The following is an 11,161-nucleotide window of genomic DNA, read 5'->3' as shown; positions in this document are numbered from 1 at the left end:
TTTGGGTGATAGTGGACCGTTTGACCAAAAATGCTCACTTTCTGCCTATATGAGAGGCCAACTCGTCAGAAACGTTTGCAAGTTTGTTCATCAAAGAGGTTGTATCTAAGCATGGAGTGCCTCTGTCGATTGTGTCTGATAGAAATACTCGATTCACTTTGAGGTTCTGGAAGAAATTCCATGAAGCTATGGGAACGAGGTTGAACATCAATACGACGTATCATCCTCAAACGGATGGACAGTCTGAAAGGACGATCCAGACCCTTGAGGACATGCTACGTGCTTGTGTTTTAGACTTTGTTGGAAGTTGGGATGATCACCTGCGTCTAGCGGGGTTCTCCTATAACAACAGTTACCATCAAGTATTGGTATGCCACCATTGGAGATGTTCTATGGTAGACGGTGTAGAACCCCGGTGTGTTGGGGAGAGATTGGTCAGAGAGAGATGGGAAGCCTAGAGGCTGTGCAAGAAACCTCATCAAATTTTGATCAGATCAAAGCAATAATGAAAGCCGCTCAAGACAGACAGAAGTCGTATGCTGACAAGCGACGACGACCGATTGAGTTTAACGTTGGTGACAATGTGATGCTCAAGGTCTCGCCTTGGAAGGTAATTATTCGTTTTAGAAAGAGAGGAAGTTGAGTCCGAGGTACATCGGACCGTTTAAAATCTTAGATCGTGTGGGTGAAGTAGCTTATAAGCTGGATTTACCCGATAAGTTAGAAGGAATTCATTCAACCTTCCATGTTTCTCATCTGAGGAAGTGTCTAGCTGATGACACGTCTCACGTGCCATTGATGGACATTGAGGTTGATGAACAGTTGAACTACGTTGAACAGACGATAGAGATTGTTGATCGCAAGGAGAAGCAGCTTCGTCGCAAGGTTATACCCATGATAAAAGTGATATGGAAGCATAAAAAAGGATCAGATGCTACTTGGGAAGCTGAGGATGAGATGCACAAGTTCCACCCTAATCTGTTTAAGTAATAGTTAGGTTTCGAGGACGAAACCTTTTTAAAGAGGGAAGACTTGTAACATCCCGAAATTTCTTAGAATAAATAATTAATGCATTATTTATTTAAGATGGAAAAGTTTACTTAAGTTAGTAGAGAAATAAAATAATAAAGATGTAATGATAAGTAGGCTAATTAGATGGAATTAATTATGGACCAAAAAGGAAAGATAGGCCTAAGGTCCATGGGCTTAAGAGAGTATAAATACCCCTTAAAACCCTAATCCTTTCCATTTTCATACATCTCCACACCATAGCCTACACCATCAAAACACACACTTAACCCAATTCCCATTTTTGAGAAAAACACCCACAAAGACACAAAGATTACCGGAGATCTAGCCGTCGGATCGGTCTCAAATTTTAATCGAGTATTCCTAACATATAAATTAAGATTTCCACCGAAATGATCTTAGATCAGAGGTCGGGAAGTCCGGTTTTTATCAGTAAAACCACAGCAGCTCAAAAGTGAAGATTTTTGCGACTGCTCAGCTATTCCGGCGACTGTAGCGGCGGTTTCCGGCGAAGGTGAGCTGATGGGTTTGTAGATCGGGACAAGACGGTTCCGTAGCCGCTTGAATCATTCAAATCGGAGTTCGTTTGATATGGTTTTGAGCATCTCGAGTGATTTCATACAAAAACCTCAAATGTACGTTTTTGTTAAAAAGACTTACTTTTCATGAACGGATTTATATGAAAATTGGTAGGATGATAGATCGGGTCTAGATAAATCGTAAAGTTGCAAACTTGAAGATTAAAATGGACTTAACGAACTCATGGTTATGAACGGCTCGTTTAAAATAGACCCTAGATCTAGTTTTAAACGTTTTAAGCTTAAAGATCCAAACTTTATGCGTTTTCGGGCCGAGTCTTATCCGAAAATGACCATGGGAATGTTCACGGGAATTATTAACATCGTATCAAAGGATTTTACGTTAAAAATGAGATGTTTATGGGTTCAAAACCAAACCCGAAACTGCTATTGTACAACTTCACTTGCAAGCAAGTTCGCCTACTAATCAACTTTGCCGTATAGTTCGCTACTGTAGATAAGTTCGCTTAAAAGATAAGTTCGCTTAGATAATAAGTTCGCTTAATGTTAAGTTCGTTTAATGTTAAGTTCGCTTAACACTAAGTTCGCTTAATACTAAGTTCGCTTAACACCAAGTTCGCTTAGCACTAAGTTAAAGTAATCTGATACGATAGGACGAGTTTTGATACGTATAACTTATATACAGTTAGCCGAGCTCAGTTAAAAAAGGGGATAACGATTAACGGTGAACGCAACAGGATCAGGTTAGTTTCTAGCCCCATTTCCTTGTTATGTTTTCGGGGCTGTGTGCATACTCGATGTGATAGTTAATACACTTACCTTAACTGGTAAGTGTATGCCTTATATGGTTTATATGTAATGTATGTATATCTTAAATGTGAATGAAAGCTTGTCGGTATGTGAACGATCTTCGGATATTGCACGTGCTAACAAGGGAGGTATGTTTATGATAGATGAATGTGTATGATAGATATATGTACAATATATGAATATATATGAATGATTAAAGAAAGTATGTATGTTATGGGTATGTAAAGACAGTATGTACGAAGATGAAGAAAGAGGGACCAGACCCTAATAATATCTGAGATAGAGAAGAAAGGGACCAGACCCTAATAATATCTGAGATAGAGAAGTAAAAAGGGACCAGACCCTAATAATATCTGAGATAGACAAGAAAGGGATCAGACCCTAAAATATCTGAGATAGACAAAGGAAAGAGGGACCAGACCCTAATAATATCTGAGATAGACAAGAAAGGGATCAGACCCTAATAATATCTGAGATAGACAAAGGAAAGAGGGACCAGACCCTAATAATATCTGAGATAGAAATGACAGTAAATATATAGTATGATAGTAATAAAGTATGTACGTACGTATGAAAGTATGAAATGAAAGTAAATTAGTAAAGTAATCATTATGTATCTTCGGATGCATGATTGAATGTAAGTGTATGTATTGTATGATGTATGATTAACTAGAACTCACTCAGCGTAGCTGACTTTTAGTATGCACGCAGGTGAGTAGGATGAGATAGCTGGCTTGAGCGGGGACACATGGCAGAAGAATAAGAGTCTGGCATCTGAAGACTTATGGTGTTTTAATTTTAATGCTTTAATGATGAAAGACAAAGGATGTTTTAAGGCAAGTTATGAATTATGTAATGTTTTATGAAAGTTTTATATTCCGCGTAAAGTTTTAATTAACTCTGATATTTAGAACTGTGTTTATGAGTAAATCCAACGTCCAAATGTGAGGCACCGGTAACGGAGCCTTACATAAATATACCCCCCTTTACACCATTTTTACTAAATATACACCCCCTTAACTTATTAGATAAATTACTATTACATCTTAACATTATTTATATACATACTAGTCCCTACAACATTTTTTTCACTTAATAATCTCCACTACATTTATCTCAAGTATTACTATTAGTTTATTTTTTTTATTATTGATATTGTAAATATTTATAATATTTTTTTTTAATTTTAATAGTATATATATTTATAATATCCTTATTTTCCCTATTTATCTTTTACAAAATAAACCCGAAACCTGAAAACCGAAAACCTAAAACCCTAAACAAGAACCCTAAACCCAAACCCGAAACCCTAAACCCAAAACCCTAAACCTGAAACTCTAAACCCTAAACCCTAAACCCTAAACCCGAAAACCTAAACCCTAAACTCGAACCCTAAACCCTAAACCCAAACCCTAAACCCGAACCCTAAACCCTAATCTCGAAATCATAAAAAACGCAACTTGTAAAAAAAATAATATGAAATCCTTATTTTTGTGCTAATTTGGTAATTATATGATTTAAAGGGATAATATGAAAGTTGGTTTTTCCAAGGGGGGGGGTATGACAAGCAACCAGGGGGTACATTTAGCCACATCCTAAAAAAACTTCACATGACTTTAAGACAACTAACTACTTTCTCTATTCTTATTGCTTAAGATCTTTAAAATTTTTAGTTAAGAATAATCATTCCATCTCCATTGTTGGATCCCGAGATTTGATATGAAGACGATCCTTCAGGATTCAATGACAAGTTGGATGGATTAGCAGCTGGAATGACTTGATCATCACCGTTACCTTCTTCTGTTGGCATAACAACAACCTAATCATCATGCAGGAATTCAGGAGTCAAGTTTTAGATTTGAATTATAACATGACTAATGATTTAAGACTCACAGAATCAGTCGTGATATCGAACAAGCTAGATCTACGACGGGGATTGTGGTTGCTTTGGCGGAGGAAGTATTTTTGTGCATGGCTTGCAACTTGTGCATAGGTCCGGGTCTTGACGAAATTTTTAGAGATAGCTTTCCAGTGTCCATTGCCTACGTTTTGTAAACCTTCAGGAACAACTTGTGTTCATCTTCAGTCCATTGAATTGTTGTAAATGCATGTCCATATTATTATTAGGGTTTGGATCAAATACAAATTAAATTAACGTGGTAACTGTGAGAATCAAGTAGTATAATTATATATACAACATGGGGAAAGTTAAAATACAAATTAAATTAACGTGGTAACTGTGAGAATCAAGTAGTGTAATTATATATATACAACATAGTGTAATTATGGTATACTGTAATTACAACATAGTGTAATTACACTATAGTATAATTACATAATTACACTATTTAATTCTAACAATTAGCAGTTAATTTAATTTGTACTTTAACTTTCCCCTTATTGTGTTGTTGTTGTTGTTGTTGTTGTTATTACTCCGTGTTATTATTATTATTAGTGTAATTACACTATGATATAATTACATAATTACACTATTTAATTCTCATTAATTTAATTTGTACTTTAACTTTCCCCTTATTGTGTTGTTATTATTATTAGCAGTAGTAATTTTAGTTTTACCAAATTTAGCAAAATATCAATCGTCATTCAGCAACACATATTCTTACTAAAATTGAATATTAAATGTGAACTTATCATGAACTTGGTAATAACACTCAACTTCCACCGCAATGGATTTAATGAAAATATCATAGATGCTGATGCTGAATTGCGATCTAACCTGGTTTCCGGATACTGGTTTTATTGCGGGCGGATGTGTCTGCGGAGATGTTGCCAGCGTCTGCACCAGCAGTGTCAGCATCGGGGACAAAAACATGATTTTTCCTCATTCTCACGCCGAAGAGCTTAATCTCACCGTCGCCAATGGAAGACGAATCAAGCTGCTGCGACATGATTTTTCCTCCCTACAAATTTATCGATCGATCAATCAGCATGCAGAATATATACCGACTAATTTTCAAATCAATAAAACTAAATGAAATGAAATGATACGTTGAAAATGATCAGCTGCTTGTTGTCTAGTATGAACATTGTTTGATGGTGTACAAGTGTAAATGTTGTTGATAGATAGTGTTAGTAGTAGGGGGGGTGTATATATATAACCGATAGACGTAGTGGTGACGATATTAGCATTCAAATTTGGTATGCATTTAAGAGAGACAGATTTGAAAATCCTCCATTAAATCCTTAATTTTGAGTAAATTTATCTATAAGAGTACCCGCGATAGGGCGTTTACACTCGTTAAACACAAGGATGCGGCGACCATGGATTGCGAAGATATGGCACATTTATGTGAGTTATAGATAGGATGCGTCGAACCGAGCATATGTGGCCGCAAGTTATGGAGATGCGGCGAACGCTAACATGTGATCAGGAGATGTGTAATGAGGCTTGATCATCAAGACACCATCCAAGGAAGCACTTGTTCACATCACCATCAAGCCCTTCTATAAGGACATAAGCCAAGTGACCAAGGCTTGAGGAAAGTTTGATAACCGTGGTCACATAGTTATGGAGCATTGGGACAGAATATTGGACTAAATGGATTAGACCGTTTCAAACTAAATTGGAGGTGTTGTTTCCAAATAAAAATAAAATGGTGGACCGTTGCGAACTAAGTTGGAGGTGCTTTCCAATAAAAAAAATCTACCTATTTCAATAAAAGACTACTTATTCTTCTCACTTGTCAATTCATTAGTCACCCTCATTTTTTTTAACCCATTTTATTATATGATCCTTATCATTTAAGTCATTTCTATATATGAATTCAATTTTTATTAAATGTAAATCTTAACTAGTTCATTCATTAACAATAATTTTGAAATAAGGAAATATCAAAATTGAAGTTGTAGGTCTATTAGAATAAAGTTTTAAAATCACATATAATTGCAAATAAAGAAAATAAATGTGCATCATTGTCGAATAATTTGGATTTGTATGGAAACTACAAATTGTTTTTAAACTGATATTCGAGCAGCAGTGCATAATTTTTTATATAAGATTGGTTTCAAATTTGGATTTAAAATTTTCTCATATGCATTTGAACTCAGGAAAATGTGTATTTTTCTTAATTTTCTCCAAACATTTTGTATAAATATTGAAAACATGGAGAATACCTATTGTATATATCTTGAACATTATAATTATAAACCATATGTATAACTCTTTACTATATGAACTATTTGTCATTTATTTATATGACTTTTTTATATGGTATAAAGGGTTTTAGCAATAAGAAGTTTTCAATATTTTTTTTCATAACTCAGACTAGAATTTTTCAAAAATATATATTTTATGGCTTGATTTATACATTTTTATAAATAATATATTTAATTTAATTGCCTTATAGGACAAATTACTTAACTAAAAGCATTTAAAACGTTAAACCAAAAAAGCTATGTCAATCTCATTCCACTATTTTTGTTTTCCAAATATCATTTAGGATATTGAAACATAGAATATTGTTTTCATCAGTTATTTACATAATTTCAATATTATATAACTTATTAATTTTATTTTTATACAAATACAACGAACTGAGGTTATGAATTCAGTTTTTATTAATTGTAAATCCTAACCTATTCATTCATTAACATTAATTGTGAATTAAGAAAATAAGAAAATATCAAAATTGAAGTTGCAAGCATGTTAGAATAAAGTTTTAAAGTCACGGATAACTGCAAATTAAAGAAAATAAGGATGCATCTAGGGCTGTTCACGAACCGAGCCGAACCAAGCGAGCCTTGCTCGAACTCGGCTCGAATTGAAAATGAGCGGCTTGGTTCGGTTCGAATATAAGGAAACGAGTAGAAAAACCTTGCTCGAACTCACTTGGTTTACAACCGAGCGGCTCAGTTTTGCTCGATTTCGCTCAGTTTCAATATTCAAATTTAAATGCTACCATAATATTGTTTCCATTCAACCAACATACATAACAAGTTCAGCATATAAAAATGTAAAATTTTTTCGCTCAAATGAACATGTTTAAGTTCAAGTGGGCTATCAGCGCCTCCATCAACAAAATCCCAAAAAAAACATGTTTAAGTTCAAGCGGGCTATCGGCGTCTTCATCAACAAAATCCCCCTCGAAGTCCTGACCAATAGATATAACCTGTTATTCCAACCAATTAAACACAACTAATTACAATATGTCAAACGGGTCAAATAGTGAAAAATGAACAATATATATTATAGTAAAGGCTTGTATCACTTAATCAAATCAAATAAAAAAAACATGGCAAATATACTTGGCAAAACATGTCAAAATATATCTTTTTTTCAATTGCCAGTACATCCGTATGGAATCAACACTTCGATATCCAATTTTTTTTCTTCCTTTGCAGATTGCTACACATTATAAGCAAGTAAGAACGTTAATGCACAATGTATAAGAATAAATATAGACGAATAATGTAATTTAAACTTACTTCCAATGTTTTATAGTTGCTTTTGAGCCGGCATTTAACCAATGACTTCCACAAACAAGAAGTGCCACCATATCTTTTGAAAAAAGCTTCGATAATCATCCAATATGTGTCCCTCGGCACTAAAGGCTGATTCAGAAGCAACAGTTGTGATCGGAATGCAAAAAATCTCTTTAGTCATCTTGCTTATAACTAGATACTTGCTACAATGTTGACTCCTCCATTTTAGCACATCATATTGTGACTCCACACATTTTTCATTTGGCTCTTCCAAATACACATCAAGTTTAGATTTTTGTCCGGTTTCAACGGGTATTGATTTGAGAAAAGCATGAAAATCGTCTTCATCTGTAATATGTTCGCTAGATGTTGAGGTTATTGAGCAACCCGTGGCAGCCTTGCTTGTGATATATGCATGAAAGTACTTTTCAGAAAGAGATTTTAACTTAGCCATCACATCTTTAACTTGACTCTCACATTCATCTTTTGGATACAACCTTTTAAAGTCCATTTGACTGACAACATCTTATAACGAGGATCTGAAATAGACGCAATTGACATAAGCACCCCAATACTTCTCAAACTTTTCATACATGGGTATACTCATTTTCTCCAAGAAAGCGTCATCTGATATAAAAACATTACATATCTCTATTTTCACTTTATAAATTTCTGTAAGAAACAAGTTTGAGGTTGGATATGTTGAACCTGAAAACAAATTAGTAGTTTTATACAAACATCTAGTAACATTAAATTCTCCACATTAAACAAGTTTAAAGTTGGATATTTGTGCCTGAAAATAAATTAGTAGCTCTCAAAAAAACTTCTAGTAACTTGCAAACTTTTTCGGCCCAAGTTCATTCATCATTTGTGGGGCACCATATAAAGTTGGAATCTCTCAATGCATAGTCTTCTAAAGCTAGTTTGTAGTGAGCAGCCGAATCAAGCATCTGATGCGTTGAATTCCACCTAGTTTTTACATCGGTGCTAAGATAACATCGAGTGTTGATACCAAGAGACATAGCTATTTCACCAAACTTCAATAAACGACCGGGAGTCTTTTTCAAGTACTTCACACCTTCTCTAATATTTGAAATACACGAGTCAATAGTACCTAAACCATCTTGTACTACTAAGTTTAGAATGTGTGCACAACATCTAATATGAAAAAACAATCATTCAAAATGTAATTTGCCTTTAACTTGTAAATTGTTCATCAAAATAGATGTTGCCCTATCATTGTTAGAAGCATTGTCTAAAGTAATGGTACCTATCTTGTCTTGAATACCCACTTCAAAAGACATTCTATGATAGCATCGGATATATCCTCGCCACTATGGGGTGGTGAAAGTTCATTGAAACCAATAATCCAATTCTTCAATTTCCAATCACAATCAACAAAGTGAGCCGTTAAACACATGTAACTGACTGTTTGGTTTGATGTCCAACAATCGCTTGTAAGTAATATCATACTCACATTTTTCAACATCTTTTTTATCTTCTCGTTTTCTTTTTCCACCACTCTTATACAATCTCTTGTGATTGTTGACCTACTAACTTTTTGAAATAGAGGGTTGATAAATTGTAATAACTGATTAAACCAATGGTATTCTACAATAGAAAAAGGTAACTCATGCATAATAATCATTTTTTCAATCATTTCTCGACATTTCATTTGGTCATAATCCTCATTTAACTCAATTTATGAGGAACCCATTTTACTATCACCACCGGTTGACGGAAAATTAATGAAACCCTTCTTTTTACCTTGAGTTTTCAAGTATAATGCACAATCTCGGAGGTGCAGCCGCTTCATACTTGAGGTGGTGCTTGAAGGGCTTTTCACAAAAGTATGCCTACAATGAATGCACTGATTTTTTTAACTTTTTGTCCTCTGTACATACCGTCAACGTCTTTAAAGTGTAGATGCACGATACTTTGATTCTTTCGCTTTCGCTTTCTACCTACATCTTCGGACGCTTCATTGTCCATATCATCATCTGACTCAGACTCGAGGCGAATGCTCTCTCTATCACTTAAATCAACATGATTTGACTCTTTCCGAGAAGCCATTCTACAAAAATAACGCATAAAGTTAGGTTCAAAGTAAAAACAAAATGAAATTGAAAAACTTGGCAACATAAGCAAACCCGAAAAGACAGTATATTATATGAATTACAGTTCCATAAATCATATGAATTTTTAGGGGGTTTTCAAACAAAAATAAACCTACATTGAACTTAATAAAGGCATAATTCTTATCAGTTATATTGCTAAAAATCGAAACCAAAACCCGAAGAAATGAAGGAGACGAGATGTACAGGAGGAAATAATGAAGGAGACGAGACAAGTAATCAACTAACCTTCACCAAAGTAGACCGAGACGTGAGCAGTGGTGCGGCGGTCAGAGGCTCGGAGGCCGGAGTGGTTATGTGTGAGATTGACGTGAGCAGTGAATTGAGTTTTGGTAATTGGTATTGTGTGAAAGAGAGAAGCTTTGTATTGTGTGAAAGAGATAAGATCTAATATCTATTATATTTTTAACTTACTTTAAATTTTTTTTGTATTGTATAATGGAAAGGTATTTATAAAACTAACTATATAAATTTTCATACATATATATATATATAAACTAAAAATATTCGAGCCGAACCGAACCGAGCAGACCTTTGCTCGTTGCTTTACTCGTTTACAAACCAAACCGAGCAGAGCGGCTCGTTTACAATCAAGCGAAAAAATGAGCGAGCAATTTCCGAGCGAGCGGTGAGCAGTTTGGACGGCCCTAGATGCATCATTGTCGAAGAATTTGGCTTTGTATGGAAACTACAAATTGTTTATAAACTGGGATTCGAGCGGCAGTGCATAATTTTTTATATAAGACTGGTTTCAATTTGGATTTAAAATTGTCTCATATGCATTTGAACTCAGGAAAATGTGTATTTTTCTTAATTTTCTCTAAACATTTTGTATAAATATTGCAAACATGGAGAATATCTATTATATATATCTTGAACATTATAATTATAATTCATATGTATAATGATTTACTATATGAACTATTATTCATTTACTTATAGTATAAATAGTTTTAGCAATAAGAATATCAATATTTAGTTTTCAATATATCTTCCATAACTCAGCCAAAATGCTCCAGAAATATATATTTTATGGCTTGATTTATACTTTTTTATACATTGAAATATATTTAATTTAGTAGGCCTTATAAGGTAAACCAAAAAATTTGTTTCAGTCTCATTCCACTATTTTTGTTTCTCAAAAATCATTTAGGATATTAAAACCTAGAATATCGTTTCCATCAGTGTTTTATATAATTTCAGTAT

General features: G+C 34.1%; 1 pseudogene; it reads right to left on the bottom strand.

Moving 5' to 3' along the window:
- Window positions 1–4,047: 4,047 nt before the first annotated feature.
- LOC143557728 (zinc finger BED domain-containing protein RICESLEEPER 2-like) lies at window positions 4,048–10,314 on the bottom strand (annotated as a pseudogene).
- Between the last annotated feature and the right edge of the window lie 847 nt (window positions 10,315–11,161).

Source organism: Bidens hawaiensis, unplaced genomic scaffold, assembly GCF_021521415.1.
Source record: "Bidens hawaiensis isolate Kalapana, Puna unplaced genomic scaffold, B.hawaiensis_p1.1 tig00001087_1, whole genome shotgun sequence".
NCBI classification, from domain to species: domain Eukaryota; kingdom Viridiplantae; phylum Streptophyta; class Magnoliopsida; order Asterales; family Asteraceae; genus Bidens; species Bidens hawaiensis.
Note: the sequence above shows the minus strand (reverse complement) of the source record. Positions and strands in the feature narration are given on the sequence as shown.